Source organism: Pristis pectinata, chromosome 21, assembly GCF_009764475.1.
Source record: "Pristis pectinata isolate sPriPec2 chromosome 21, sPriPec2.1.pri, whole genome shotgun sequence".
NCBI classification, from domain to species: domain Eukaryota; kingdom Metazoa; phylum Chordata; class Chondrichthyes; order Rhinopristiformes; family Pristidae; genus Pristis; species Pristis pectinata.
In genome coordinates, this window is record NC_067425.1 from 5,041,610 (window position 1) to 5,052,201 (window position 10,592).

Here is a 10,592-nt window from a genome sequence, read left to right on the forward strand (position 1 = left end):
TCAGAAATCATGCTGTGGTTTAAATATTAATGATTGTATGCCTATGAAATAACTTACCAGTGCAGGGTATATTCAGAAAAGTGGAAAGTGAGATTGAGATAATTTGTAAACTAATGTTTTTTTTTACTGTTCCTAAAAATATTCTTTTCAGTATGGATGACTTTTGTATACTTTCTCATTTGAACAATGTGTATCAATCTGAGGGGAATTCTAAATTTATCATTTTGCTTCTCCTGTTTTTTTACATACTTTCCATCAATCAGAATCAGATTTATTATCAAATACATAATTGACCAAGATAGGTTAAAGAATGTTTGGTCTTGATGGTGATATTCAAACTAAAAATCTATAACATGCATAAGTGAGCTGTTTCTACAAAAATATCATCCCTTGGCAATGGTGTTTTAAAGCACTAACATACCAAGACATGGGCAGGATTCTATCTATTGATAGCCAATGGGCAGAAAATAAGAGACTGGTAAACTAGTTGGATGTTTAATATAATCTGGCAATTTCAGAATTACTTCCTGGTGCTTGTTCAAAAGTGAGCTGAAACATTAAATTCATAACATGTTAGGGTGGAAGTTGAATCCACCAATTTTGGTTTGCCAGTACATAACCACTGCCAATAGGTTACAACACCCTAAGAGAAGAGAGCCAAGAATAGGCAGTCAAACAAACCCTCAAGTACTAATACACTGTGTGATGTGAACTTGTGCCCTAGGTTCATTGAATTGAATATTGAACAACTGAAACCACTCATGTCAACGAGACAAACGCAAACAATGGAGAGTTTTAATCTGTTCCACTCTACTGAACTCTGGAAACCTAAACCCATGGGACTTTCAGAGAAATTCAGAGGGAAAATCACTTGCTCTTAATTATGGTTGGGGGAATAGCATCTCTGAGCACCCATCGTTTATGGTTAACCAAGAGTTATGGCTAAGTACTACTGCTAGTGTTCATGTAATACCATTTGAACTTAGTTGAAACTCAGATCCTCTCCGCATGGTCAGGTGCAAATCTTTACTCTCCACTGACTTTGGGCGTCTTCCGGCCAATTCTGCCCATGAGAACCGTCGTGTTGCTGGGTTCTGTACCAAATCAGAGTTATAATCCTGTAGGGATAAATAAATAGGAGCTGTGAAAAAAGTATGCTAGTGCACCATCAAGCTGATGGGGATAATTAGATGTAATGCAATCTCTTCCCAACTCCGTGCAGAATTTTCAACTGGGTTATAATTCTTTACTATTCAGGCCAATGACTTTTCAGCTGAGTATTTCCAACAAAGTCTATTTTTGCTTCATAATTCTACGAAGCGCAATATTCAACCTTTAAAAATATTTTTGCAAGCATTCATCTCAATTTGTAGCTTAGGCCTCTTTTTAAAATGGCGGTACTTTTTTGGGATGTTCATTGTTACGTTATTCTCTCCCCTCATCATTCTGGCCTGACACTGCTGACTGCTGCTAATGCCCATGCCTGTATGGCTGGACACATGGAACGTTAATCACTGCCAGCATGATTCTCTCCTCCAAAGTATCTACTCTTCCTTTATTGCTGGTTAACCTTACTGACCACCAGTGAAATAAGGAGAGAGTGTTGTACTATTGAAGGTACCGCCCTTCAAATAAGCCAAGGCAGCATGTAAAATATCCCATCCCGTTTGAAGATCAGGCAAATATTTATCCCTTAAAATGGCCCAAATAGAGCAGGATGGGACCCATTACCTAGAATCGTCACCCATGCATTCTATATATTGCGTTTACCTGGGCCTGATGTGAGGGGGCTTCCTCAGTAGCCCTCCATACCCTTGATTCCAGTGGCAAGGTCCAAGCAATGGTTGGACTTTGGGCTGCAAAGTGTGGAAGTCCTGTCACTGCAATGTCCCTCTATCCCCTCTGACAAGCTGGAACCAGAGGTTCACTTTCTCTCAACGCTGTCACAGATTTTTTACAGTTTTTAGATATCTGACATTTGAAGACACTTCAAATATTATTTTTAAAATATATTAAAAAAACATATTAAAATAAAAAATAAAGTTAATTAGAAAGACTTAGAAATCATTAAAGACATTAAAGGAAAGCACAACAATTTAAAAAAAACTTTTCCCTCTGCCTCCTAATCTGCAGGATTAGAATCCCCATTAAAATCAATAAGGTTTTGCATCCTGCCACAGACGATGGTAATACTAGGAAATACCAGCAAGACTGTGCTCCAGCAATGGGGCACACTGATGGATTCAGCTCCCAAATCTGTCAGTAAATCCCTAGCTCACAGTGTCAGTGGGTGAGTCCAGGATTTAATTCAGTTTGAATGGCTGAACAGCAGCAGTTGCATTTGGAAATGCCAGCTGCAGAGAGAGACAACTTGGCCCAAAGACTAAAATTATCCTTTACTGCAACAGCAACAGCAACAGCAACAACAATTCAAAAATACGTAACTGGTTGAAAAGTGTTTTGAAATGTCCTGAGGCCTCAGAGGAGGATGAAGGTTGTGGACGTTCAAGAGAACCCAGGGTTCTTCTCATCTGAGTAAAGGAGATGAAGAGAGGATCTAAAGTTATGAAGAATCTAGACTGAGTACACACAAAGAAATTGTTCTCAATGGCAAAACGATCAACAACCAAAGGATAAAGATTTCTCACAAAAGAATCAGAAATGACACAAGGAAAAAGCTTTTTTATGCAGTGAGTGGTTAGAATCTGGAATGCATGGCCAATAGGAGCAATGGAGACAGATTCAATCATGGTGCTCAAAAGGAAGTTTCAATGGAGAAAAAAGATGTAGAGCTATGGGGAGAGGACACGGCAGTGGGACTAGCTGTACTGCCCTTACAGAGAACCAGTAGGATACATGGCCTCCTTCCATGCTGCAACCATTCCATGACACTGAAAGGTGCTATATAAATGCAAATCTTTCTTTCTGTCACCATCTGGGCTTGATGCTGATAGAGACCTAAGCAGTCTGTGACTTCAACTTTTATCCATTCCTGTTACGTTCACTCAATTTAAATTTCTTCATAAACACTTAACAAATGTTCTTCAAGCAAACATATTACTTACTCTGGATCGGAAAGTTAGAAATATCACCCAATACATTATAAATTTTACTGCAAATTAAAATCAATCAGAGTTGTCAAACTCTGAGAAAAGTTAAATTGAAATTTATGAGACACATTACCATTCCCACTTAATATAAGTAATTGGGCATTTTTCTGATTGAGATGGGTCTAAGTAGGTTTCATGTTTAAACCATCATAAATTAGACTTGTTTGAATGACTTTCAGCACCTTTCTACCACTACAATAAATTCTGTGTGTACTGCTTGAATGTTTGTTCACATTAACGTTAATGAGGAGGGTGCTTCAACCCAAGTTATTAATGTTACCTTTTTTATTAGAAAATAATGCTGCTGAAACTAACTGCTTAATGGCTGAATTCAGGAAAGAATGGGTTCATTCTCCAGAAATGAAATGTCTGTATATCTCATACAACAATAGATTGTGCTCTGATATACACAAGTGTATTTTGGAGCCACATATTGAGGCTGTAATATTATACCCCTTTCAGTAACTTTATTAAAAGTCATTATGTGTCTTGATGCAATGACTACTGGTGGTGATTTTGGAAGGAAGGGGTGATGGATGGAGCTAATCTAGGCTTTAGGTGTCCAAACTGCAATCTACAAATCTCAAAAAGATCCATGGTCACTTAATCTCCATTCATCTAAATCCAGACATAGTAGGGATAAGACTGTGTATGAGTGAAGATGCAGGGAGCTGCACCTTAGGTGGATGAAATAGAAAATTGAAAGGAAGGTGCACTGTAGCCAAACTTACTTATTCGATTTTTTTTAAACAATCTGTCTCCTACTTAAAAATTTGTTTTACCTAGGTGTTCAGACAAAGGAAAATAAAAATGTATACTACATACAAATAGATTGGTTTTTAACTTAATCTTGAAGGCAGCTCACCACTGTGATCCTTATAGGAAAAGGTAAGCTAATTAAGAATATTAATAACAGCAATAAACACATGCAAATATCTAAAAAGTGCTTGTTAAATGATAGTCTATTGCTAATTAGCTCATAATGATTTAGTGTATTGTATTTTAAAATATTGAAGAAGAAGAAACCAAGCAATAACCAGTCATTGACTTTCCCCCAGTCCCAATTGATTGAGCCAGTATGCTGTTGGGAATGCTGCTCCACCACTCCTTCACAAGGCCCCCACACTGTTGGGAATCCCTGGCCATATCCACGTGGCCAGCATACAGTGAGAGTCCCTACCCACCCTCACTCCCACTCCCACATGGCTAACACATGGTTGGGAACCCCTGCCCACTCCTGCAGGGCGAACATACGGTCAGGAATTTCTGCCCATTCTCACAGGGTGAGCACACTGTCAGGAATGCTTGCCTTACCACAGAGCTGGCAAATGGATTGGGAACCTCCTGCAACAATCCTACTGGCTGGCACACTCTTGAGAACTGACTACCCTAAGACCATAAGACACAGGAGCAGAATTAGGCCATTCGGCCCTTTGAGTCTGCTCCACCATTAGATCATGGCTGATTTTATTTTTCCCTCTCAACTCCATTCTCCTGCCTTCTCCCTGTAACCTTTGGTGCCCTCACTAATCAAGAACCTATCAACCTCCGCTTTAAATATACCCAATGACTTGGCCTCCACAGCCATCTGTGGCAATGAATTCCACAGATTCACCACCCTCTGGCTAAAGAAATTTCCTCCTCATTTCTGTTCTGAAGGGACATCCTTCTATTCTAAGGCTGTGCCCTCTGGTCCCAGACTCTTCCACTACTGGAAACGTCCTCTCCACATCCACTCTATCCAGGCCTTCCAATATTCGGTAGGTTTCAATGAGATCCCCACTCATCCTTCTAAATTCCAGTGAGTACAGGCCCGGAGCCATCAAACGCTCCTCATACGTTAACCATTTCATTCCCAGGATCATTCTTGTAAACCTCCTCTGGACCCTCTCCAGTGCCAGCACATCCTTCCTTGGATATGGGGCCTAAAACTGCTCACAATACTCCAAATGTGGTCTGACCAACGCCTTATAAAGCCTCAGCATTACATCCTTGCCTTTATATTCTCGTCCTCTTGAAATGAATGCTAAGATTGCATTTGCCTTCCTTACTGATGACTCAACCTGCAAGTTAACCTTTAGGGAATCCTGCACTAGGACTTCCAAGTCCCTTTGCACCTCCGATTTCTGAATTTGCTCCCCGTTTAGAAAATAGTCTACGCCTTTATTCCTTCTACCAAAGTGCATGACCGTATACTTCCCAATGCTGTATTCCATCTGCCACTTCTTTGTCCATGGTATTACAACCTGTCCAAGTCCTTCTGCAGACTCCCGGCTTTCTCAACACTACCTGCCCCTCCACCTATGTTTGCATCATTCACAAACTTGGCCACAAAGCCATCAATTCCGTCATCCAGATCATTAACATATAATGTGAAAAGAAGCAGACCCAACACCGACCCCTGCAGAACACCACTAGTCTCTGGTAGCCAACCAGAAAATGCCCCCTTTATTCCCACTCTTTGCCTTCTGCCAGTCAGCCAACCTTCTATCCACGTGAGTACATTTCCTGTAATACTAAGGGCTCCTATCTTGTTTAACTGCCTCATGTGCAGCACCTTGTCAAAGGCCTTCAGAAAATCCAAGTAAACAACATCCACTGATGCTCCTTTGTCTATCCTGCCTGTTACAACCTCAAAGAAGGAAACCATGCTCACTTCAGCCTATTTTATCATGAGCTTCCAAGTACCCCGAAGCCTCATCTTTAATAATGGACTCTAACATCTTCCCAACCACTGAAGTCAGGCTGACTGGCCTTCAATTTCCTGTCTTTTACCCTTCTTAAAGAGTGACATTTGCGATGTTCCAGTCCTCCGCAACCATTCCTGGCTTTAGTGATTCTCAAAAGATCACTACTAATGCCTCCACAATCTCTTCAGCTACCTCTTTCAGAACCCTGGGGTGTAGTCCATCCGGTCCAGGTGACTTATCTACCTTCAGACCTTTCAGTTTCTCAAGCACCTTCTCCTTAGTAATAGCGACTACACTCACTTCTACCCTCTGACTTTCTTGAATTTCTGGTATGTTGCTGGTGTCTTCCACAGTGAAGACTGACACAAAATACTTATTCAGTTCATCCACCATTTCTTTGTTCCCCATTACTATCTCTCCAGTGTCATTTTCCAGCAGTCCAATGTCCGCTCTTGCCTCTCTTTAACTCTTTAATATACCTGAAAAAGCCTTTGGTATCCTCTTTTATATTATTGGCCAGCTTATTTTGATATTTCATCTTTTCTCCCCTTATTGCTTTTTTAGTTCCTTCTGTTGGCTTTTAAAAGCTTCCCAATCCTCCAGCTTCTCACTAATTTTTGCAATATTGTATGCCCTCTCTTTTACTTTTATGCTGTCTTTAACTTCCCTTGTCAGCCACGGTTGATTCATCCTCCCTTTAGAATGCTTCTTCTTCTTCTTTGGGATGTACTGATTCTGTGTCCTCTGAATTACTCCAGAAACTCCTGCCATTGCTGCTCTACCATCGTCCCTGCTAGGGTCCCCTTCCAATCAACTTTGGCCAGCTCCTCTCTCATGCCTCTGCAGTTACCTTTACTCAACTGTAATACTGATACATCCGATTTCAGCTTCTCCCTCTCAAACTGCAGGGAGAATTCTATCATATTATGATCACTGCCTCTTAAGGGTTCCTTTACCTTAAGCTCCCTAATCAAATCTGGTTCATTGCACAACACCAAATCCAGAACTGCCTTTTCCCTAGTGGGCTCCACCACAAGCTGCTCTAAAAAGCCATCTCGTAGGCATTCCACGAATTCCATCTCTTGGAATCCAGTACCAACTTGATTTTCTCAATCTACCTACATGTTGAAGTCTCCCATGACCGCCATAACATTGCCCTTTTTACATGCATTTTCTATCTCCTGTTGTAATTTGTACCCCACATCCTGGCTACTATTCGCAGGCCTGAATATAATTCCCATCAGGGTCTTTTTACCCTTGCAGTTTCTTAACTCAAGGATCCTACATCTTCTGATCTTATTTCACTTCTTTCTAAGGATTTGATTTCATTTTTTTACCAACAGAGTCACCCCACCCCCTCTGCTCACCTGCCTGTCTTTTCAATAGGATGTGTATCCTTGGATACTTAGCTCCCAGCTGTGACCTTTCAACTACGACTCTGTGACGCCCACAATGTCATATCTGCCAACTTCTAACTGCGCCGTGAGCTTATCTACCTTATTTTGTAAACTGCGTGCATTCAAACATAACACCTTCAGTCCTGTATTCACGACCCTTCTTCTCAATTTTTTCTCCATGTTGCCTGAAGTTAAATTTTTATCCCTTCCTAAACTTTCTGTCTTATTCTTTATTCTGGAGACTTCAGAAACCTGTCTTGCACTCTCCTTCCCTTTACTTTATCCATACATTTACACTTCCAATCTGTTGAACCTGCCTCCCCCCCACCCGCACCCCCCCCCCACTGCTATTTAATTTAAAGCCCTATCTACAGCCCTAGTTATGCGATTCACCAGGACCCTGGTCCCAGTGTGGTTCAGGTGGAACCCATCCCATCGGAACAGCTCCCTCCTTCCCCAATACTTGTGCCAATGTCCCATGAATTCAAACCCACTTCTCCCACACCAATCTTTGAGCCACGCATTTAACTCTCTGATCTTATTTACCCTGTGCTAATTTGCACATGGCTCAGATAGCAATCCAGAGATTATTACCTTTTTGGTTCTGCTTTTTAATTTAGTCCCTAGCTGCTCAAATTCCCTCAGCAGAACCTCTTTCCTTGTTCTACCTACGTTGTTGGTACATACATAGACCACGACAACTGGATCTTTCCCCTCCCATTCCAAATTCCTTTGCAGGTCAGATGAGATGTCCCGAACCCCGGCACCAGACAGGCAACAAAGCCTTCGGCATGCTGTATGAGCTACATCCAACTTCCAAAGGCAGAAAGGTATAAGGAAATTTCATTATGGAGAAAGAACTACTCTGGACACAGTGGAAAAAAAACCAAAAATATGCTGCCTCTGCCTGCCGGAACAATGCTACTCCTGTGTTCAAGAATCACAATGTGTGTAAATGTACTAATGCACCAGGAAAGGTAGAAATTCACATTTTACATAAGTTGTTAAATTGTTGAGGGAAATTCATATTACATTTTGCTTTGCCTCATGTCTTGCCAGTAGCTGTTCCATCTCCATGAAAACCAGATTTTTGGTGTCATCAATGAAGTTGATCATCTCGGATGATAGGTCAGAATAATCACCAGCTATGTTACAGACAAAATAATGAAGTGATCAGACTTCAAATCTCTCTCTTATTTTAAAAAGCTTAAATATAACTAGAAGAGTGACTGCAAATGGTGAAGCATAAATCACAAAATCAGGACTGGAGAACAAATTCCTGATAGTACTGCAAAACTTCAAAGATACAGGAATATATAGCCAAGGTAATTCAGTCAATTTACAGGTGTGATTTTTAAGTCTGCACATTGTACATACTTTGAGAATTATTACACTGAAAATTATAAGCAGACAAACAATTCTGAGGAAATTTTAGGAGTAACAACAAACTATTAGGTCAAACAAACCTACCTCATTTATCTAGATCTAAACCTACCTGTTACTTATGTATGGCATGATCTGCCTGGATGGCACGCAAACAAAAGTATTTCACTGTATCTCAGTACATATGACAATAATAAACTGACTCCAATTCCACATGTTCCTTAAATGCACATCCAGATTCTCCTGAACCCATTTACACTTAATGTTTCAACAGTTTTCTGATAATTACATTGCCATTTATGTGAGAAAAAAATAGTTTTCACTAGATAGTTACTTCACTTTCGCAGAACACCTGCGCTCTGTCCATAACCGCAATCTGCATCTCCCTGTTGCCAGTCACTTCAACTCCCCCTTGTGCCCACCCTGATTCCCCTCTTTTGTCCACCTATCACTGCTCTGCTTTTTCTATCTTCAGTCCTGAACGAGGGTCCTGACCCAAAACATTGACCACCTGTTTTTCTCCACGGATGCTGCCTGGCCAGCCTCATAGTGTTTTTCATCTAGACTCCAGCATCTGCAGTCTTCTGTTTCTCTTTCACTACCAGGATTAGTTTGATAAGAATAACCAGGAGATTCAGGAGCTGATAAACCACAAACATTCTTGGATCAGAAACTCCACCATATCTAAAAGAAGGTAAAAGAAACAGCTCTACAGGCACTTAAAGGCTGAACTTCAACAGAAAGCCTGAGATCTAAAGAACAGATAGTGGATGGAAAAAGCACAGAAGATCCAGCAACTCCCTGATAACTAAGACGTGCAAATTCCACAACACAGACAAGAACTCCTACAGCCTAAACACAATGAGCCAAAAATGGAGAACTTATCAAGGACATTAAGGTGGTCAATGCCTACTGGAAGATGCACTTTGAAGATCTCCTCAACTGTGACTGTCCTTGACACAAGTGTGCTTAACTCCACACCACTAATTTCCCCTCTAATTCTCTACCAATTATATTAAATCTGATAACTAATCTCTCTGCTAAGGAAAACAGGGCCTTCCTGTCCACTCTATCTAAGTGCATTATTCACTCAGTCTAGAGTCCAAGCATGCAGAACCTCATGCCATGGGTACAAAAATGCTGATAGAGAGTCTGATGATCCTACCAACAGAATCAGCTCCACTAATTGCTAAATTAGTATTGTAGGATATTTAAACCAAAATCTTACCTCGTCTCCTTTGGCAGCCACACTTCTCAGCTGCCTTCAGCACAATTTCTTGTAACCACACTCGTGTATCCTGAACTAGACGCTCATGGTGGCCAACAGTGATGTTGGGTGACTGCTATTCCAGAGAAGGACATGAGAATAAAAGAGCAGAAAAACATTTATTTGTGGGGTAGAGTAATATTACTGATATGTCACTAACCCACTTATATGAACACTCCAATTAAATAACAAAAGAATTCCATAAAACATTTGTGCATTATATTCTAAAACATATTTCTGAGAATAATTTGGTAAATTTTTATTAAATTTGTTTATTATTGTCACATGTACTGAGGTACAGTGAAAACCTTTGTTTTGCATGCCATGCATACACATCACTTCATTACAACAGTGCGTGGAGGTAGTACCAGGGAAAACAATAACAGAATGCAGAATAAAATGTTACAGTTACAAAGAAAGTGCAGTGCAGGCAGGCAGGCAATAAGGTGCAAGGCTATAATGAGGTAGATTGTGAGGTCAAGAGTCCATCTTATCATACTATTCAGTTCAATAGTGGACAGCTTCCATCCCACAGTTATAAGACTATTGAATGGTGCCCTAGTACGATAAGATGGACTCTTTACCTCACAATATACCTCATTATGGCCTTGTACCTTATTGTCTGCCTGCACTGCACTAGTAAACAAGGGTCTATGGAGGGGAGGCTGATTTCTGTGATGTGCTGAGCTGTGTCCACAACTCTCTGCAGTTATCGTTTGATAATATCAACAGATTTTAAAATGAT

The 10,592-nt window shown here is 40.6% G+C and overlaps 1 long non-coding RNA gene across 1 annotated transcript; it reads right to left on the reverse strand.

Annotated features, from left to right (window-relative positions):
* Positions 1-1,078: 1,078 nt before the first annotated feature.
* On the reverse strand, positions 1,079-8,267 carry LOC127581531 (uncharacterized). The gene is made up of 3 exons (XR_007957963.1): positions 8,230-8,267; positions 2,446-2,531; positions 1,079-1,118 (listed from the first exon to the last, which is right to left on the reverse strand). It is a non-coding gene; the product is annotated as an uncharacterized LOC127581531 (long non-coding RNA).
* Between the last annotated feature and the right edge of the window lie 2,325 nt (positions 8,268-10,592).